This window comes from Heliconius melpomene, chromosome 7 (assembly GCF_056956725.1).
Source record: "Heliconius melpomene rosina isolate 202511_hmr_F chromosome 7, ASM5695672v1, whole genome shotgun sequence".
NCBI classification, from domain to species: Eukaryota; Metazoa; Arthropoda; class Insecta; order Lepidoptera; family Nymphalidae; genus Heliconius; species Heliconius melpomene.
The window spans coordinates 7,597,919-7,618,761 of record NC_140395.1 but is presented as its reverse complement, the minus strand read 5'-3'; the positions used below and the strand labels follow the sequence as shown (position 1 = coordinate 7,618,761).

At 28.8% G+C, this 20,843-nt stretch overlaps 1 protein-coding gene across 1 annotated transcript in view; it reads left to right on the top strand.

The window, feature by feature from the left end:
- Positions 1-8,688: 8,688 nt before the first annotated feature.
- The window catches only part of LOC146537563 (allatotropin-like), a 28,141-nt gene continuing 15,986 nt past the window's right edge, over positions 8,689-20,843 (top strand). Inside the window, exon 1 of the mRNA XM_085188209.1 lies at positions 8,689-8,797. The gene's annotated coding sequence lies outside the window, so the exon portion shown is untranslated. The remainder of the gene's footprint in view (positions 8,798-20,843) is intronic.

The window sequence follows — 20,843 nt, the reverse complement described above, 5'->3', positions numbered from 1 at the left end:
TTCGAGTGAAGGTGGGTGTTAAGATTATAAACGAGCTTTTAGTAGAAGAGCTTAGTTGTGTAAGGTAATATAATAGTATCAAAAATATTCATGAATGGATTAAAACTTTCTGGCTTGCACAATACCAATACATTAACTTGTTATAATTCTATTAAAAAGATTGATAAATATTTGTATACGTTATTAAGAGTATATTTGAAGTATTTAAACATATAACATGCTTATATTGTTTAATTCTTCACAGTCCAGAGGCAAGTCATCTTGGCGCAGGGGCACAAATGTCACGACTGATCGTGGGCTCAATCCCCACTCGAGGATATGAAAAATTTATTTAAATCTGTATTTTCATATCTTCGCTATGATGTCGAGGCAAAGTGCGGCGTCAAGTACCACTCAACACGCAATATCTCGAAAGAATCGCAATAACAGAGAGTCTCAACACAAGATTTCCTTTGCCAACCATGCACCACTTAATCATAAATCCCTTTACCATACCATTCATTTAGTAATCATGTTTTAAATCCGATCGCACTTAAGCTTTCCCACCTTCTCATGTTTTAAATTAACACATTAATTACGTTAATTCTAATTAATGAAGTTGTTTAAAATATTTTAGCGCTTTTTTTTCATTTTTAATGTATGAAAAGTTAGTTTCTAGCTTAAAACTATGAAATATGCAAGTATGTAACTTTTCTGAGCTTTGTTCATTGAAAGTGTATATGAAAATATAAAAGTTTGTCGTGAGTGCTTTCATAGGACCATGTTGTAATTTATACACAATGAAATAAGAGCTACTAAAACATCAACTAAGTTTTTAAGTTAATAGTTAACAGATGAAAAATAATTATTTATTTCATACAGAAAGAGGTTGACATAGAAGATTTAAAATTTTTTTAAGACATTACGTGCTCAGAAATGCGTGCTCAGTGGGAGAACTCAACTTCTGTACTTTTTGTAATAAAAATATTTTATACGAGTGGCAATCTCATTTACAACAACTATGGGGGTAGTTCCAGGTTATGGTAGTACCAAATGTGGTATTAAAGTAAACGAATATTAGCTAACAAAGCATCCTTGAATATTTTATATATAGATAAATAGTGCAACCTTATTTTGGGGAAAGGATAGCCGTCAACATTGAATTTTGTCAAAATAATTCAATTTGCAAACCCGTTATTGGATTTTTGGTCAATCTTTGACCACTTACTAAAATTTCTGGAACGTGTGGCGTGAAAAAACTATTCAAATGGTATAATGTTATGTGTAATATCACTCTTTAAGCATAAAAATATTAGCTATTTAATTAAAATTCTTTAATTTAATATGAAACCCTTGAACTATCAGAAGAAATCGTAAAACTACTAAGGCAAAGCAGTTGATTAATATTTTGAAAAGGTTATACAACATTATTTTTAAAAAACATAAAAATTTGAACTTCGCTTTTCCTTATATTATAACCAATTATCTCTAGTGTAAGCACATAAAAAATGAGCTCAGAATTTTTTATTGACAGAAAAACAAATATTCTATTAAAGGGTGATTTCCTCCCTAAACGTTCAATAAATAGAAAATTTCCAATTAACATTTATTATACAAACGGGGGAACCGTTTGAACAACTCTATTACACGAACAGAGAAAGTATACTCAGACAACTTTGTTAGATTTTACTTCAAAATACAAATAAAAATAAGAGAGCATTTATTTATGTATATAAGCACTGATTTAATAAAAATCATAATATGCAAACGTACGCTTAACAAGGGTGAAACGGTGACGGAAACGAAAAATATACACGGGAAAATGATATTTTTACTTAAGGAAAAAATACCTTTAGTCATTAAAATATTATTTAAGTACTTGCAACCCGCCAAAAGGAATGCTCTGTCAAGCTCAAGGCACCTTGTAACTTCAGTTATTGCCAGAATTCGATATGGTACGTGGTTGGCTATGGCACAACTTGGTTAACATATATACTGACAATACTTGTAATTAATTTAAAGATATAAAATTAAAAAAAGGAAGTATTTGCTTCCTTTTTTTAAAAATTATTGACTAAAAGGGAACACATACTATTTAGGGAACACCTAAAGACTCTAGCTTCTATGTAGGTATCGTGAAATTAAGAAAAAAAATTGTAAATCAATATTTAGCTAAGCCAAGCTAACTTTTTTTAAGCTAAATTCCAATGAGTTTAGCTTAAAAAAAGTTAGCTTGGCTTTAGTTAAGCAATTTTATTTAAAATTTAATCAGATATTTTCTAATGTATAGGATTAACTTGACTTTGTTGCTTATTTATCGCAGCTAGTGACACAGAGATAGATAAACGACGAAAAACAACAAAATGGGATTTTGTTCTGGACTCTATCAAGATTACCGATCAGATTGTCTGTATGTAATTACTATGTCCTACGAATGTCACTGGATTTAGGTATGGAGTAAAATTCTTTTTGTTAAGTCTATTTTTTGTATTGAAATGTGATACAATTTTTATTTTTCTATAAAATACTTTGAAAGACGATGAAAAGTCACCAACTACAATTGAAAGCTGAATAATCAGTAGTAGGAATTCAAAGTTTTCAATAACAATTATTAATACAAAATGCATTTTTTCCATAATTTTTCTCACTTAATAAAACACTATTTTAAAACACAAACTTTTTTTATTAAATTTTATTTTATTAAAAGTGTGAGGCTTTTTTTAAGAAAATGAAAGTTACATAACATTTTCCAAAATTAACTTTCATTATTTCAAAAGTAGGTTTTTCGACTTAGTCAGTTTTCGCTTTACGGGAACAACATACATAATTTATATGGGAACTCGGAGGAAACTGTAAATGCAAATGATTTTTTGAATATATCATAAAATTTCTTATATTTTACACAAGTTTTTTTATGTTAGGGACATGTATATATGTGTTATATTTTTAAAGCACTTTTAGTAAGTAGTGATTATTAAAGTTACGGCAGTATTATAAAGTTTTGGACTAATTTGCATCTGTTGTCTATATGTAATATAGTTTTAATGAATTAGATATTATATGTTGTCCGATATCTTGATGATACTTGAAGTACAAATTTAATAGGCATAATAGAAACATTACTACTTTTTTTGCTAGCACTTGCCTTTACTGCTAGGTTTCCAAATATTTCTCATACAGGGTGTTAGCCTGATTCATTTATAATTTCTGAGATAAAGTTAAAATTGTATTTTTCACATTTTTGTTATTAATGTCTCATGAAAAAAAAACGTGTCTCTAGAAAAAAAATAGATCATATAAAGATTTAGTTAATAATAACTGACATTTGGAATAATTAGTCTTTCGGCTACCCTCTTTTCTGTGGCGCAACTGGTGTGGTAGACATATTTCGCCTTATTTATTATGTTAAATATACTTAGACAAAATTGAGTATATATTTACATACCTTTACATCTTGTGTAAAGCTTATATTCCATATCATGATTAAAAGTAGTGCCATTTTGGCGTAGTTCGTACATGTTTAACTTTATATGATGGATTTGTTATCGGGTTCAGGTCATTTAATATCGTAGATTTTTTATAAAATAACATATAAAAATTGTATTAGTTTAAAACTAAACTAATATTACAATACGTTATTAACACGGTTATTTAATTTTTTCCAATATAATTTTAAATTTTTAACAAAAATGTTAGAGGTAGTGTACAGAGGCGCGGGTTCGCATCCCGCTACGTTCAAATTTTTATACGTTTTCTTACCTAAGTGTGGAATAACACTCAAAAAATGTTAAAATATTTTATAAATAGCTTTCTTTCCAGCCAAATTATAATTCTAGGCTATTGTTTTTGAACTGACTTGTAACAAACGTATAAGAACTTCGACGTTAAAATTGTTATACGTTTCCTAAATAATTTAAATTGCCATAGGTCTTTATATATATGGACCGTTTATTTTGAGAGTGGTGTAAGTCCATTTTCTTTTGTTTCGAGAAAATTAAAGGTTAGTATGTCGATGATTATGCAATTTCATTAACCGACTGATTTTAAGTTGTTCAAAACATGGGTTTTTTTTGAGAAATTAAACACGGACTAGTTATATATAAAAAAATTACATTAAATTAAGCGTGAATTACGTGATAGCTCATTTTTGGAAAAAATGGACTTACACCACTTTCAAAATAAACGGTCCATATATATCTAACACGCCATTGATTGATATATATTTAATATAAATAAATAGTTAATAGAAAAATGCACTACGGGGTTCTTCTACGATGGAAAGTGAATACGGAAAACGGACGAACATATATATATTTTTATATATATTATATACCTATCTACTTCAGAAGCTGTTCCATTCATCAATATTTATCGATGAACAAAAAGAAAATGCAAAGCAGTAATTACGAGGGCAAGTTTTTCTTTGATTTGCAACTGCTAAGTTGTCGGATGACCTATTTTAGTATCAAAACTTGTGGGATTTCTATTCTTTCATAGTCTAAAGATTATGATTTCGACTTTTGTGAAATGTAAGTTGTAGTTGTTGTTTTAAAAGTTTTGTAAATACTCGTTGGTTGAATATGATTCTTTGGTTATTAATTACTGGTAGAGGCTTCAGTTTTTTACTGATGGACAAATAGAAACTAAAAATAGAAATTAGTAAATATTATGATTTTAAGTTAAATGAAATTTGAACTGTTGTTTACTATTTATTATTCTAGGCAGCCTTAAAATAACAATAATATAATTAAGACTATCGAGAAGTTATTTATTTCCGCTCTCTTCTATGATAAAACAAGAAAACGCATCTTGCGTTGTTGTTATCCGCTAATCTATAGGTATTGTTTCAAATGAGGATGAAAAGCGGAGACGGGAGTGTCTTGATAATAGGTTATCCTCTAAACGTGGTAATATTTAAATAAATTATGAATAGCAGCACTTTTATAATACAAATATACTTCACATCACGATGCTGTTGGGACGTATCCGATTTAACGTGACAGACGATCGTACCTTTAAATTCCACTCGAGAGAACATTTATATGTATAATATCTGTTTTAACATCCGGCTAGGTAATAGAGATGTATGCCATTGAATATTGCCGCCTAGTGTACGATACTCTCTTAATATTCGGAAAATGGAGAATTGGATAAAGATAACATAATATTTTTTTAGAATACTTCTATCTAGTTCTATGTAACTTACTAAGAAACTGAATTTGATCCACTTGTAATATGTATTATTGTAAAATAACAAAATTCAGTTATCATCCAGCTGATGATGATAGAGTCAGGTCCTAAAGAGTTGGACTCTTCAGAAGCCACTAGCACATCCTTCTTGTGTAGGTATTGTACTTTTCAGTGCACGATAAAGGTGTGCTTTAAAGATACGCTGTTCTCTACTTCTTCCGTATTTAAATCTATTTTAATATATAAAATTTTTATTTAAATAAATAATAATATCATTTAATTTAGCAAAAACCTACCACAAAAAAATATACTTTAGACATATGTATATTTATCGTTTTACCTGTTAAAAGCTACAACGCCGCGAGCACACGTAGGCTTCAAGCTTATACGAGCATCCGTTTTGTGTCGAGGTTTAATATGTAAATACTTTCTGTACACGTTTCCATTTATAAATTTAAAATGTAGAAAACACGTAATAATATACTCGACTCATGCTTCTTTTCCTAATTACACGAGAAAAATTGTAAAATTCTGAGTGTAATTTTGATATTAATATAAAACGATATATAAATTGCAATTTTTTACATTAAATGTGTTAATGTATTTTTTTTCAACCATCTTTCGCATGTAGGATACAAATGTAAATCGTCGTTCAACAAATTAATATTTTTTTTACTCCAAACGTACCAAGCCAAACGGACCATAGGGTTTCTGCATACCTCTTTCGCGTCGCCATTATCATCATCCTCTCAGGGTCCTTATTCTTATGTCGTGACCTTCCACCAGTATCATCGACACTGGGTTTTTGGGAGTTTGTTTGTGTGTTTGAGTTTACACTGAGGTCTCCTCCTACCTACCTCTCTTAGCACTTACTCTTTCTTTATAAATCTTTTTTGCCACTCTTTCTTCATTCATTCGCTCGACGAGACAACGTTCTACTTCTTCACCGTGACATCCTCGTTAGTATCATTCTATTATTTAGATTTAGAATTCGATCAGTTAAACTTACAAATTTAAATTTATGATAATTAAATATTATAATTATAATAATAATTATATTGGATTCCTGGAGATCGAAATCTTTCAATCTTAGTCGAAAAAAGCTAACTAAAGTCGATAATATCAAAGATTTGTAATATAATGTAAATGTATAATGTAATGATAATTAAATAAATAAATAAAAACATATGCTAGCATTTTTGTACTGTTAAGCAATGAAACTGCCACAATCGTGTAAGTAACAAACAACAAACGTAACGACAAATATTTGTTTAATTCAAGGCTTTTGGGACAATAGAAATACTCGTAGGTTTATAGACGTCTGTCAAAACCTTTCATCTTAATCCTACCAAGATAACATAATTGTAATAAATTATGTATATGCCTTACTCGCTTATATTCATAATTGATTATTGTTCTTAGAATTAGTATATTAAATAGGCTATAATAATAATTATATAGCGACATTATGTATTGGAAATATTGTAAGTTTGTTTGTTTGATCTTTGATTCTGGTTGTAGATTGTACAATAAACGTTAATAGCTAATTCTATTAACAATATTATTGTCTTTCTATAATATAAAAAGGATTGTGTACGTATTTTTGTACAGGAGTGTGATTTTTTTTAACATATTAAAGAAGATAAGTGTTGTTGTCCGAAAAGGTTTTATCGTTGCAAGTGGAGAAGCAACCGAATAAAGATTATAAATTTAATTGATAGTAATTTCATTAATTACAATTTTAAGTAAAAATAATTATAATAAAGCTTAGATTATCATATCTTTAAGAAAAAGGGTTGACAAAAAATATTTTAGAGTGTATTTGGATTAATAGAAATATACATATCAATCTTAGTATTATACAATTTATTAAATGTCAGATCCATCCATTTCTATAATAAGGACAAATTGACAATCCTATCTGTTGATATAATAAAAAAAATAAACACATATAGTTTTAAGCAGTAAAAATGGAATTTTAATAAAAATCAAGTTACCGATGACCTTGTCTTTTCTTGCGATGTCTTTTTAATTTCGATGTAATTTTTTCGGCTTTAATTAAGCTGAATTGTCAATACTTGAACGGAAAATTGGAATCTCACACGAAGCGGTTTGTAAGTGGATTCATTAGTAAAATAAAGTCTAGCAATTGCCACAACTTACTATAAAGCGTTTGAAAAATTTTAAAATTATATACATTTTTTATTAGAATGTGATATAAATAAAATATATTACCATAAAATATCATATTATACAAGATGTATTTTTACTCTAAAAACTTTTTTAACACTGTTTTCCACATATTGCAAGGTTGGTAGAGGTAGCTTAGTGTTAAGAAAGTCCTCTTCCCGCTTTTCGACGGATTCTGGAGGGATAACGTGTTTAGTGGCGGAATTCAACGCCGCGCTTATGCCCCTGTGCCACGACTGGCTTCATTTGTCGTAACTTATTGTTTGTTAACTTATTTTGCTTCTATTTAAGTTGTTTTAAATATATCTAAGTATTACAAGAACGCCACGCTTCACAATACATTTTTTTACCTCCAATTGAAATACATTCTATGCACGTTCTGTAACAAAGTAAAAATTTGAATACGTAAGGAATGTACCAACCACTGGAAACGTAAAATTAAGTTTGGATCAATCAACCCCAGGCAAAAATAATATGTATGTTTATTTGATGATAATAACATATCTTTTTTATTTTATTTGCATTCGATACATTTATTATTGTTAAGATCCGTGAAACTTTAATTGAGCGGTTAAATTTATGTTGTTTTCTTTAAAAGTGTCAATTAGTTAAGTCTCGTCATGTTAAATATTTAAGTACTTTTCTTAGATGAAATACTTTTAGCTAAATTTAAATGATAAAAAATCAGCTTCACGATGTATCCCGCAGCAGGGTAGGCAGAGGGAACCTAGTGTTAAGACAATCCGTTTCCCACTTTCCGCCGAATTTTAGTTATCAAAGTAAATATATAGTGGTAACAAATATAATACAAACATCTTTTTTTAAGGTCTTTTAGAAGTAAGGGTTAAAAGCTCGCAAGATAAAAGAAAAAATGTATTTTGTTCCATCGTCTGACTGCAAAACACGATTTTAGTGAGTTTGATACTCTTTTGGGGAGAAATTTTTTTATTTTTTTCATTTTGGTAAGGAAAAATGTGGCAACTTCAAAACTCAGGTCATATATGTGCTATTTTGGGCGCTTATCTTGTACGCATTGAATTAACGTAGAATATTCAAGTCAACAATGTTCAAAGACCTACAGAAAAGACAGCTTTGCGAAATTCCAGGATCTTAAGTCACAAACTTTAAGCCCACGTTTATTTTTATATTTTAAATACTACCTTATAAAATATTAATATAATTTACTTACTTACATTTACTTACATTATGCATAAAATATTTAAGATTTTCCAACATGTATCTCAAACGTAGCACTTTCGTAGCACGCCGTAGGCTGGGGCCTACGCACGCCTACGCTGGGCGCGGCGTAGCGGACCAACCGCTACGGACTCGCGGTACTATATAACGGGGCACAGTGGCCCGCTTGGCCATTCCGGGTTGAGCCTCTACGCGCATCTCGCGTCAGACTGTGTTCTGTGACACGTTACGAAACTTACAGGTAAGTTAAAAGTTGCTTAGAAATTGCATTTTATGGAAATTTACACAATAGGGGATATAACGGAGAAATTAGAGAGTTTTAAAGTTAGTTTTGATATGTGTAGGAATTTAGTAAATATTTACAATGGAAGTTTAAGTCATATCTCGTGAGTATGCATAATTTAAACGAATTAAGTGGCGGGACTTCATAAAGTAGACTACAACTTCAAGAAATAAAACTTTTAAATACTTATTCGAGAAATAAGTCGTCAAATTTAAGTGATTTTAAAATGTTATTTTTAATTTTTTACATTTTTCTCTAGTAGCATTAATTAACATTAATTCAAAAGTTATTTTTAGTTTATTCATCGCTAGGTGTAGCTATACATGAGGGTGCTTGCTGACCTATGTGATGTGGTACACTTATTTATTTTATAGTGAATATTTTTATTAAAAATATAAAATATATTACAAATATTCTTTCGAAATTACGTTAAATTGCAACGGATAAGATTTATTCGAAGTAATTGTTTTCGATTTTTAGATTTGTTTTTCTTTTCAATTGGAGCTTAATTGACAATAATATATTCATATCAAAGTTTTTAAACATTTTACTTATATATACAAACATTTTTGGCTAAAGTAATTTTGTTCAACTTAACTTGAAATAGTATTATTTTTAACTATTATTAACACTTGTAATTTAATATATTTAAATTAACCCTAAATTTAAGATTTTTTTGAGCTGTCCGTAGTATTTTTTTATCAGAATACCTTTTAATAATTAAAAACACCAAATGTGTTTTACATAGTTTGTCAGAAATAATTTTACCATTAACAATTAAAATTAAGCTGAAATTTTAATTAAATTCAAATGAAACAATTTCAAAGTTTAAAACAAGCGAACAGTCAAACTCTTTAAATAATTATATAAGTTCAGATATTCTTTTTTGATTTGATTCTTTCAAGATAAAAGATGTTTCGTCAATAAAATTGTTATATGCATAATACGCTTGATTATAATTTAAGAAAGTGTAATTATTTGTAAATGTTCGTAATTTATATAATTTCTATTGCCATATACAAAATTATTATTCTTACTCATTTTAACTTACTACAATAAATTATAAACTAGGTATGTAAAAATATCAACGCTCATTCCGGATATTAAATGAAGAAAATAAATTTATTTTTTTCATATTTTGTATATTAATACATACAAGTTAAGAAATCGTAAATTTAACCTGTTAATTTTCTAATTTTACGAAAAAAAATCTTACCTAAGCCCTATATTTTAAAAAATCTTAAATCTTACAATTAAATATTTTCTAACTATTGCTAGTGGGATATCAAATTACTAAGCCGCTTTCTAAACTTAATAATGACAACAGTTAAAAATAAATACGATAATATTGAATTTCGTAAAATCCTATGACCAGATTAAAGAACTTTGTAATTAGGCAATGTTATATTTAGTTCTCATTTATTTATCGTTTTTTTTTTAAATATGAAAGTAGAATGGGGAGTATGTAACACTAAGTTTAATTCCACGCTCTGTTTAACCAGAATGAGAAAACATTTATATTTTATTTTTATAAAAGTACTTTTATTAGTGGATTTTGGAACAATCGCGTTCAGCCAGACATATCGTAATTCCGCTACGGTAGCGTCTTTACATATTTTATACCAACATAAACTAAGATATTTAGAGAAAAATTAAATAAAATTCTCAATTATCAAATTAAATTTAATAAAATTAATTAACTTGTATATTTTTTGTACACTAGGTATATACAAAAAGTATATGTAGAAAGAACTTTTAAAGATCGTCAAAATCACGTAAAATTTTCTTTGGATGTAATTTTACTTTTATGCATTAATTTAATCACTTATAAGAATAAAACCAAAGAAATAATTAATACATTTGTATATAATAAGTAATTAATATGAAATTTTATCAATATTATTGATTAATTATAAAAATCTAAACGTTATTTCTAGTATATCGCTTTTTTCTTTTAGTCTAATAAAATAAACGTACCGCTATGACGTAGCTTATTAACTGAAATTGAAACCGAATGTGGGTGTTAAAGAATAATATTAATTTCTTTTTAAATTGAAATTGAAGAAATAAAATAACTTCTGATATTCTCTATGTTCTTTATCTTTATCTGGATCTACATCTTATAAAAATATATGGTGTTTAATAGAATAAATATTGATATAATGACTTTTGAATTTTGAATATTACAATACAATTGCTTAATTTCAAACGAATAATAGTAAAATATTGTCTAGAAAAAAAAAACAGTATATCCTATATACTATATTTCAATATAACATACTTATATGTTACGTACGTAGATAATTATGATATAATGGTATTTTCCGAAGTGTGACAATCAATCCTTTCCTATAATGACGTTAGTAATCACCTTTCACCAACTTTGTTTAATGTATAGATATTAAATAAAATTGGTGAAAACTAATTTACTAACAAATTGGTGAAATTTAATTTAATTGCGAATGGCGTCTAATTATAATAATAGTAGTATTTGTTCATTCAATTTATATGCTTCACGCTGTATACCGCAAGTAGTAGAATAGATATAGGGAGCCTAGTGTTAAAACACTTCACTCTCCATTTTTTGCTGAATTCTGAAGGCTTTTTCTTTTTTTGGTATAAATTTGTCTAGTATTTATTTATTTATTAGTATAATTCTCATAGTAACTTCTTTATGATATTTCATACAGTAAGACTTTTAAAGTTATGAAGAAAACTCTGAAAAGCCTTGTAGCATTGATGTAAGAAAAAAACTAATTGCCCGCCTACACCCTGCAACCTGGAACTAAACTACTTTGGTTGAGATTTTCAAAATAATTCATAATGTTTTTACGTAAATATAAAAAAAAAGTACTAGAATAGGTCAAGTACGTTAATTAACGTACAGAAGTGTCGCTATTTAAGTTTTATTCATATTTTTATAATTCTTTATTTATATAAATGCTTATAATACTTGCTTGTGCTTTGGTGCAAAGTAAACATGATGAAGGATTACTACATGAAATAGTACTTTGTAGATACATCAATTAAAAAAAGGAAAACGGAAAAGTGTAAGTCAAATAAAAACATATATATTTACGAGACCTTTCTTAAAAAAATATTTCCATAAAAAAAACTGGGTACAGTATCTTTGTAAAAAATTTCGACCGCATTTTCTTTTTTGAATCTTTTATTCTCACGTCAAGACGTTTACTTTTATTTTTTCTGTCTTGTTTCAATAAAAATGTGACGACAACAACAAAAAGTTGACATTAAAAAAGGGTAAGCCTTAATCAGGAAAATCCCTTTTTATCTCCCAGATTACGTCAAACGCTTAAAATAAATAATTACAATTTTTAATCGCCATGACTAAAATAAACATGTAATAATAATAATAAAAAGTAGCGAAATAATAAGCAAATAATATTAATTCCGCCGAATACTGGAAGCATTGCTTGTTGAGTGGCGGAATTCAACACCGCGCTTTGTCCCGACAACAGAGCGAAGAATTCAAGATATAAATTAAATTTAAAATTAAATAGATATTAAATTTCCTCATTCTTTGATTTTACAGTCACACTTTGTACCCCTACGCCACGACTAGCCTCAGAATTCGGCGGAAAAAGGGAAACGGAGTGTCTCAACACTAATTGCCCTCTGCCTACCCTGTTGTGTGCGGGATACAGCGTGAAGCTGATTTATTTTTATTTAAATAATATTTATGGACTTTCAGAAATTAAAATTTGATCTTTGCTATTTAATTAACCGACGTAGCTGCAAAAGGGGAAATAACATTTAACTGGGTTACTCTATGTATAGTTCGATTGTTGCCTTCGGATGTTGTTATTTTAAGAAATAAGTGAATTTTTACACGAATGCTTATTCACGAAATTAATATAAAAGTTTTACAAGTTATGTTAACAACAAATAATATTTTTACAAGTGATTTGTAGGCGTGCTTTTAATTTTAATACAGTTACGAATAAAGAGGAAAAAAAATGGATAAAAATATATATCAATGCATTTAATAATTTTTATATAACAATTTCAAGAGTAAGCTAAAAATATTTCAACAGTATTCGTATCGAGTTTAAAAATATACAAATTAAAATTGATACTATAGCGTTTTAAAGTTTTTGTTGCATAATATTAAAGTTATAAAAAGTTTATCAATACGCTACTGCTTATAAATCTATTGAAGAGTAAAATTCATTGAGCGTATAAAGAAAATATGCACATATTAGCGATATAAAGGGAAACTTTCAGAGTTGCGCACACAACACAGGGTTCACAAGAAAATTTAAATTTAATAGAAGAAAGTTCAAAAGGATAGCAAAGAGCTAATCGTATAATAGTTTTTATTGGTTCACAAAGCGACTACGAAGCCATGTTGAGTTCTTCATCTAGCTATCTAAGAGTTCTATAAACACATTTATAATTTTAATGCATTTCATTCTGTTGCCTTTCTGTATGTTATCTTAAGTCATTTTCTTCTTAATGTGTGGAAACCTTACTTACTATTTTATATTACTACTGATATCATAAAATTATTAAGTGCACACTTTCTATACATATTTTAATTTGCAATATGTAATAACAAATCGTTTTCACTTGTAATAAATAAAATTAATCAATTATATCAAAAAATAAGATCGGTCAAGTGCGAGTCGGACTCGCCCTCCGAGGGTTCCACTTTGATTTCAGGGTGAGGATGTAGGTCGACAGGAAGTGCAAACTATAAAGATTGATAAATTTAAGTTTGCGGGCGTATGTACTCATTTTATATGAAACTAGCGGCCCGCTCGCGGTTTCACCCGCGTGAACAATGTTATTATTATTTTCTGTTTCCATGGCTACGTCCTAGTGACGTCTATGCAAAATTTGAGACTCCTAGCATTTGTAGTAACGAAGTTTCATACAAACTTTCGACCCCAAGAACAACCCCTTAGAAGTCGAATATTGCAAATTCCCGTCTTAGTGAGCACCTACGTCCTATAAATAACTGCTATGCAAAATTTGAGATGCCTAGCACATGTAGTTTCTGAGATTTCGTGATGTGTGAGTGACCTTTCGTTTTTATATATATAGATAAACTGCAAATATAAGTTTGCAGTTGTAAAATAAGTTGAATGGAAAAAAAATCACCTGGCTAAAGTTGGATTACTAAGCGTGCAATGTTGCTCTTTTCGATACTTAGGCTACAACTAGGGTAAGGAAAAATAGGACTCTTTTTGAGAAGTTTTTTAGCGTAATACATTTCCTTAATATTTCAAATTAATTTTCCTGGTATTTCAAACTAAATGTTATAAGAAAGTTAAAGTTACAAGAAATTAAATCAGTGGGTACTCCACCCATACTAGGATAATAGCATTACTAACATACCCTTCTAAAGTCATATTATATTCCTACATAATGTTTCAAAGTTTAACTTATATTTCACTCAACCAACTGCTTGTGAATCTAAAATTATACAGTTCAATCTATATACACTAAATTCACTTAACTCTATCCATTTACCCTAATTCTACACAAATATTTGTAAATGGTCGTATTCCATTAGCATTTTAACTCTAGTGAGTGTCTTGTCCCAATTACTTACAAATATATGAACTTTTTAAAACTAATTTCTATTTAAAAGTTTTGATGTTTCTTCGATTTCCTATTTCTATAGTGCTATATTTATAGATATTAAATATATTATTTATTATCCTGCCAAATATAATATAATGTATGTTCAATTTTCATGCAAAAAGTACTGAATAGAATTAATGAAACTTTAAAGTAACAACTTGTAGGTTTGGACGTTACCTTTGGACGTTACCTTTCTTGAATACATTAATGTTTAACAATAAATTTATAATTCATTATGATATTTGCAATGTAAGTTTAGATCAACAGTTTATTTTATACATATGATGGGTGTGGGTTCGATACTCACTCTCTTCGTACATCGTTAATTTCTACTTCCCAATACTTATTTTCTCTACAATGAACAGAAATTTGATAATGAGTATTAGGCATTTATTATTTACATTTTCTAACAATAAATCCGTTTTCTTTGTGCCGGACTGATGGACGGATAATTAGAGTTAATAGCTTGTACTATTCATTCATTTTGATGTCGTGTTAGAAATTATATATAAATATATGTATTTTATATTTTATGTTATATTAGTGTACCGCTCGCGTGAAAATCTTAAATATTTCATTTCCTCGAGTTCAAATCGAACCCACACACCACCACAACCTTTACGTTACGACCTATGACGTGCCAGACGTACGCTTGCGCCCCTGGACTGGACTTTCTTTTATATTATGTAAAGAAGATGTAATGAAACAATATTATAATATTTATCTTAACATCTTTAACAATATCTTTTATACATACAAATAAACTTTAAGGTTATTTATGAAAGTTTCCAAAACATCAATAAAAATACTATTTCCAATCTGTGAGTCATATACATGACAAAGGTGTCATCAAAATTCAAAGTTTGATATTTTTTTATTCTCATATGAAAACCAACCAGCTTTTTTCATAACGTAACGTAACGTTGTTTTGTTATTTCTTTTTATATATTTTTGACACCTAAATCAATATATTTGTGTATAATTTAAGCTTCTTTCAGAAATTATTTATTAAATAGATAGTAGTAGTAGAATATTGTGGCCAGTGGTCGCGCAAGGGTACAAAGGGGTTATTATTGGTTAAGGGTATAAATGGGGGTTACTGGATGGTTATTGATTCGATACCCACTGGAGAAAATGAAATCTCTGTTTAAATGTATCTTTTTACTTCTACGCTCTAGTGTAGAGGCAAGGCGCGGCGTTGAGTTCTGCCACTTAACACGCAATGCCTCCAGTATTCGGTAGAAATTGGGAAGTCAGAGTCTTAATATTAGGTTCCCCCTGTGAGCGTGAAACTAATTTCATTTTAATTTATTAAATATATTTTTTTGTACAATGACTTTCACTTTGTAATTTTGCGTTTTATATCAAACGACGGTTTTACAAGTTAAAAAAGATTATCCTTTTAACAATACCCCCATTGTGCTTCCGGGATCTAATTAAATTTAGAGAGTCAGTATAAGAAAAATAAAATACAATTTTGTGTAAATTGAATACAGCGCAAAATCTAATATAAATTCGTGTAATGTCAACTAAAACCGGTTAAGTGCGAGTCGTACTCGCCCACCGAGGATTCCGTAGCTATTTCAAGATTGAAGGTCAATGGGAAGTACAACTTATAAAAATTTATAAACTTAAACTGACAGACATATGCACTTATTTTGTATGATATAAACTACAAATATAAATTTGTACCTAATGTTTTGTTTTTGTATGTTATACCTATATTATTGTCAGTTTTCACTTCGTGCCGAATTTCATAACTGTAGGTCAACGAGAAGTAACTTAAAGATTTAGATTAGCCGACGAATTTCATACAAAATGCAGCAAAATCGACGTACAAATGTATTTCAGTCGTCTGTATTTCAGTCGTCTGTATTTCAAGAGATCATAGATTTTTATATTTATTAGATAAATGGTATTGACAGACGGACATCAATGCCATTCTATAAGGGTTCCATTTTTACTTTTTGAGATACGGAACCCTAAAAATATATCGAGTACCGAGGATAGCTGAGCTAGTAGCTTAAATAAGAGTAGATTAATATACCGCCTTAACTCTCACCCATAATGGACGATGAGGTGTTTCAATTAAAAACGGAATGATACCGCGTTGGCATGAAAAGATAATAAATGAGCGAGCCTTCGTTACATTATGAATTAACAAATTTGACTGCCAAGCGTTTATTTTAATTTTTTGATAAATATATTATTATTATATTTAGTAGGCCACTCGTGGCGCAAACTGCATATATAAAATCGAACAATATGATACTATCATACTGATTTTTATTAAAACATAATTGAGTTAGCCTTAATTAAGTGATGTTATTGTGTTATATAAAGTTAATCATAAAATTATAGTAAAATTATCATTAAATAAATTAATTGCTATAGCCATTATTTATTGCCTCAATTTCCATTAAAATATTAAATTAGTTACTAGATTTTTATCTTTTCTTTCATTTTCATGAGTAAATTGACATGTTTTACTAAAAAATTGATATGTTCTACTGATTTCATTTTGAAAGTACTCTTTGGTTTTAAGTATATACCATTCCTAAGCTTTCTAGGCTACCACTAATATTATGCATATATTAAATAATAATTATAATTTTTATGTATGTATCTTAAAAATATAATTTCCATAGTTTCTTTTAGAAATATTTTTTGAATAAGCTGTATATATTCTAAAAGAATAGCCGTGAAAGTGCTACCCAAAGGTTTTAGTTTTATTTGAGCTTAATTAACAGAACCTAAGAAATAGGTACTATGAATAAACTTCTAAAGTTAACAGTAAAATTTTAATAAAAGTTGCGCTTAGGATTATCCGATAAATTATAAAAATCTGCGAACTTGGTCTAAATTATGAGTTGAAATTTATTACGTCTAGAGTATTAAATTTTTTTATAGTTAAAATATAATTTATTCTTAAAGATTTGGTGTGTTTATTAGAACATTATTTCAAAAAAAGCATTGGAACAACAATATATTACGAAAATACAACCAATTTTACTCTTTAACCATTTTCCCATGAGGCCCTATAATTCCGCTTATTTTCTTGAGAAATTTCCTTGCTTGGCTTTTTTTTTCTAAAATTTTTATATACAGTTTTTTGTTTTTTACAAATAATTTTTAAATTTAAAAAATAAAGTTAATCTCCATGAAAATCTAACTAACCTGAAGAAATAATAAACTGTACGTACTGTACCTACTAACTAATAGGCAAACAAGATCGAGCTCAGTGACAAGGCCTATGTCCATCAGTGGACGACGACAGGATGATGATGATGATGACGATGATGAAAAGGCAAACAACTGCATCCTTAAACAACTAGTCCTTAATCCTTTAACTTATATACGGATTTTCAACATTGTGACAATGTTTGAACATTCGACATTTTGAAATAGCGGGATTGAACGTAATCATATCTGTTCGTTTATTTAGTATCACATGTTGAGTGGGTGGCTCGCTGCTTGTACTCGTATATGCAATTTCGATGAGGTTTGTCTTGCTTTGAACACACAGTGACGCTCACGCTTTTGAGCCCTACGGTAATGTTATTTTCGAATTCTATAATATTTTTTTAGAGGATTTAGATATCGTATTATTACAGATTATTCTAGTTTAATATAAACAAATAAAATTTAAGAATTGGTCTTTTTTTTTCAATATTATTGTTTTTTTTAAATGAATTGAAAATTTAAATTTACATAAATATCATCCGTCGTGGCGCAGCGGCACAAGGGTGTGGCTGTAACGTGACGGTTGTGGGTTCGATCCCCACTCGAGGAAGTGAAATATTAATTTACGTTTATATTTCCATTTCTTCGCTCTGGTGTCGAGGCAAAGCGCGGCGTTGAGTTCTGCCCCTCAACACGCAATGCCTCCAAATATCGGCAGAAAGTGGGGAACCGAGTGTCTTAACACTAGGTTCCCTCTGCCTACCCTGTTGTGTACGGGATGTGAAGCTGATTTTTGTATGTGTGAAGCTGATTTTTGATAAATATCATATTGTAAAGAAAGCTAAAAAAATTTTTAAACTTTTATTAAAATTTCATAAAATTATATTGAAGATATTGTATATGAGTCCATCGCGTTGCTTTTGTATGCATCAAGAGCACTCTACTTTGCTATAATACAATTTTGACGTCGACTCCCTACCTATACTATATATTCTATTATCACATTATATTAAATATTTACTAAAGAATAAATTTTGCCAAGAAGACAAGTCTTGGCGTCAGGGCTTAAGCGTATGACTGTGAACGCATTAGTTTATGGGTTCGATTCCCTAATAAATAATAATATTTACATTCCTTTACTTTGGTGTCGAGGCCAAACGCGGCGTTGAATTCCACCACTTAAAAAGCAATGCCTTCAGGTTCTAACTGCCTACTCTGCTGCAGTATACAGCGTGAACCTAAAAACAAAAAATAAATTTAGAGACCTTATTTAAATTTCTATTATAGGTAATTAAAAACATACTATTTAAAAATATGTATTTGACTAATATGTAGGTTTTAATTCCTTATTTTCTTAAATTACAAATATTATGTTCATTTATCTTGTATTAATATACAGGTAAAGGTGAGATTTTATTTATCATCTAGGGTAGCGATTACCATACCTCGCGGTATTATGTGGCCGTCTTTATAGACGTCGAGAGGTTGAAGGCCTTTATTGTGCTGACTGTGGCGTCTGAAAGGCGTTTGCGTTGTCAGTGTACTATATAAATATATTAACATTATTGCAGTTAAGATTTATACTAGTAATAAATAATAAATATTCTATATTATATCTCTATAAAATATTAATATTAATAGATAATATAAAGATTATATAATTTTGTACTAAAATTAACATTTCCAAATAATACTCCCAAATAGGCTAAAATATTTTTTTAAACCAAAAATTATATACTTTGTGATAAATGAACTTCTTGAAAAATTACTATTCGGACGGACATCAGGATCGTTGAAAAATTTTAGTACGCTTTCCACGCTAGTATTGCAAGATGCCAATGTTACTAAGATAAATGCAATTTTAATTCTAAAAATATGGATTTAAGATGAATAATTTATAATGGTTATAACTTTTTATGAATTTTGGTATGGTTATAACTTTTTAATTTTTTTTTCAGGTAATATTTATAGGTTCTTGATGAACAATTTAATTTAGTATATAAACTTATAGTATTTATATGTGTATTGTTATATAAAAAAATTAAATATATAAAATAATATATTATATAATATATTAAATAATATAAAATTAAATAATATAAATAACCTCGAACCTCTCCTCTAACAATAACCTCTTAATATATAACAACAATACAATACAATCATTTACTAATATATTTGTTTAACAACAAACCAATACAAATAGATCCCAAAAGACCTAAACATATCTTCAACTAAGAATTACTTATCTTGGAAACTAATATTGTAAATAGATACTTCTATAACTCACCCTATATAAATTATTAAATGTAAATAATGCAGGGTAGGATTAATGTCATTGATACGCCCTTAATATCGATATCTGTATAATCTTTGAAAGTTTTCTAATGAGCTCGGCTAATATATGAATATTAAATAATAATTATTAATTTTGAAATATATGTTAATATACACGTATATAATTATGAATTATAAAAACAGGGGCAGCCACGGCATTTGACTGAAACGATTCAAAACTCCTGAATTCGATTACATTTGTTTGAGGAATGAACTATTTTCATTTCTTTGCATTCCGTTATCCCATTTTCCGCCAAATATCCGAGATATTGCCGAAGCGACCAAATGAAAATATGAAATCTCAATAACTTGCTATTTTAAACTAATTGTAAGTGACCAAAGGTTGTCTTTTAATTATGTAAATTTTGATTATTTTAGAAATACTAATAGTTTACATCAAAATAACAAAATTCGTTTACACTAATACTTTGTTCTTAATATCTAAATTGTCGGCTTAAAATTATCTCTAAATAAAACAAATTTGGGACAAAAGTAATTTACTGAAACAATTAAACGTACCCACTAAAGCCTCACCTTAATTACTCAAAGGAAATTCGATTTATAAAAGACAAACAACTATTGCATCACAACAAATTTGCTATAGCACCTATATAACGTATATGTTATCTTCAATATTTTCATGCTATATTAAAAAAAATAATAATTAATACAGGTTATCCTGGTGCGGTGGTACAAGGTCTGTTTATAAAAGTGGCGGTTGTAGATTCAATTCTCACTGGGGGATTTTTTTTTCAGCTTCTCCTTGCATCCCGCACATAACAAGGGTAGGCACAGGTACATTTTTTATCCTACATATAGCATGGGAAACAGACAGAACCAAGAGTGTCCTGTCACTCCGTTCTACGTATCCCAC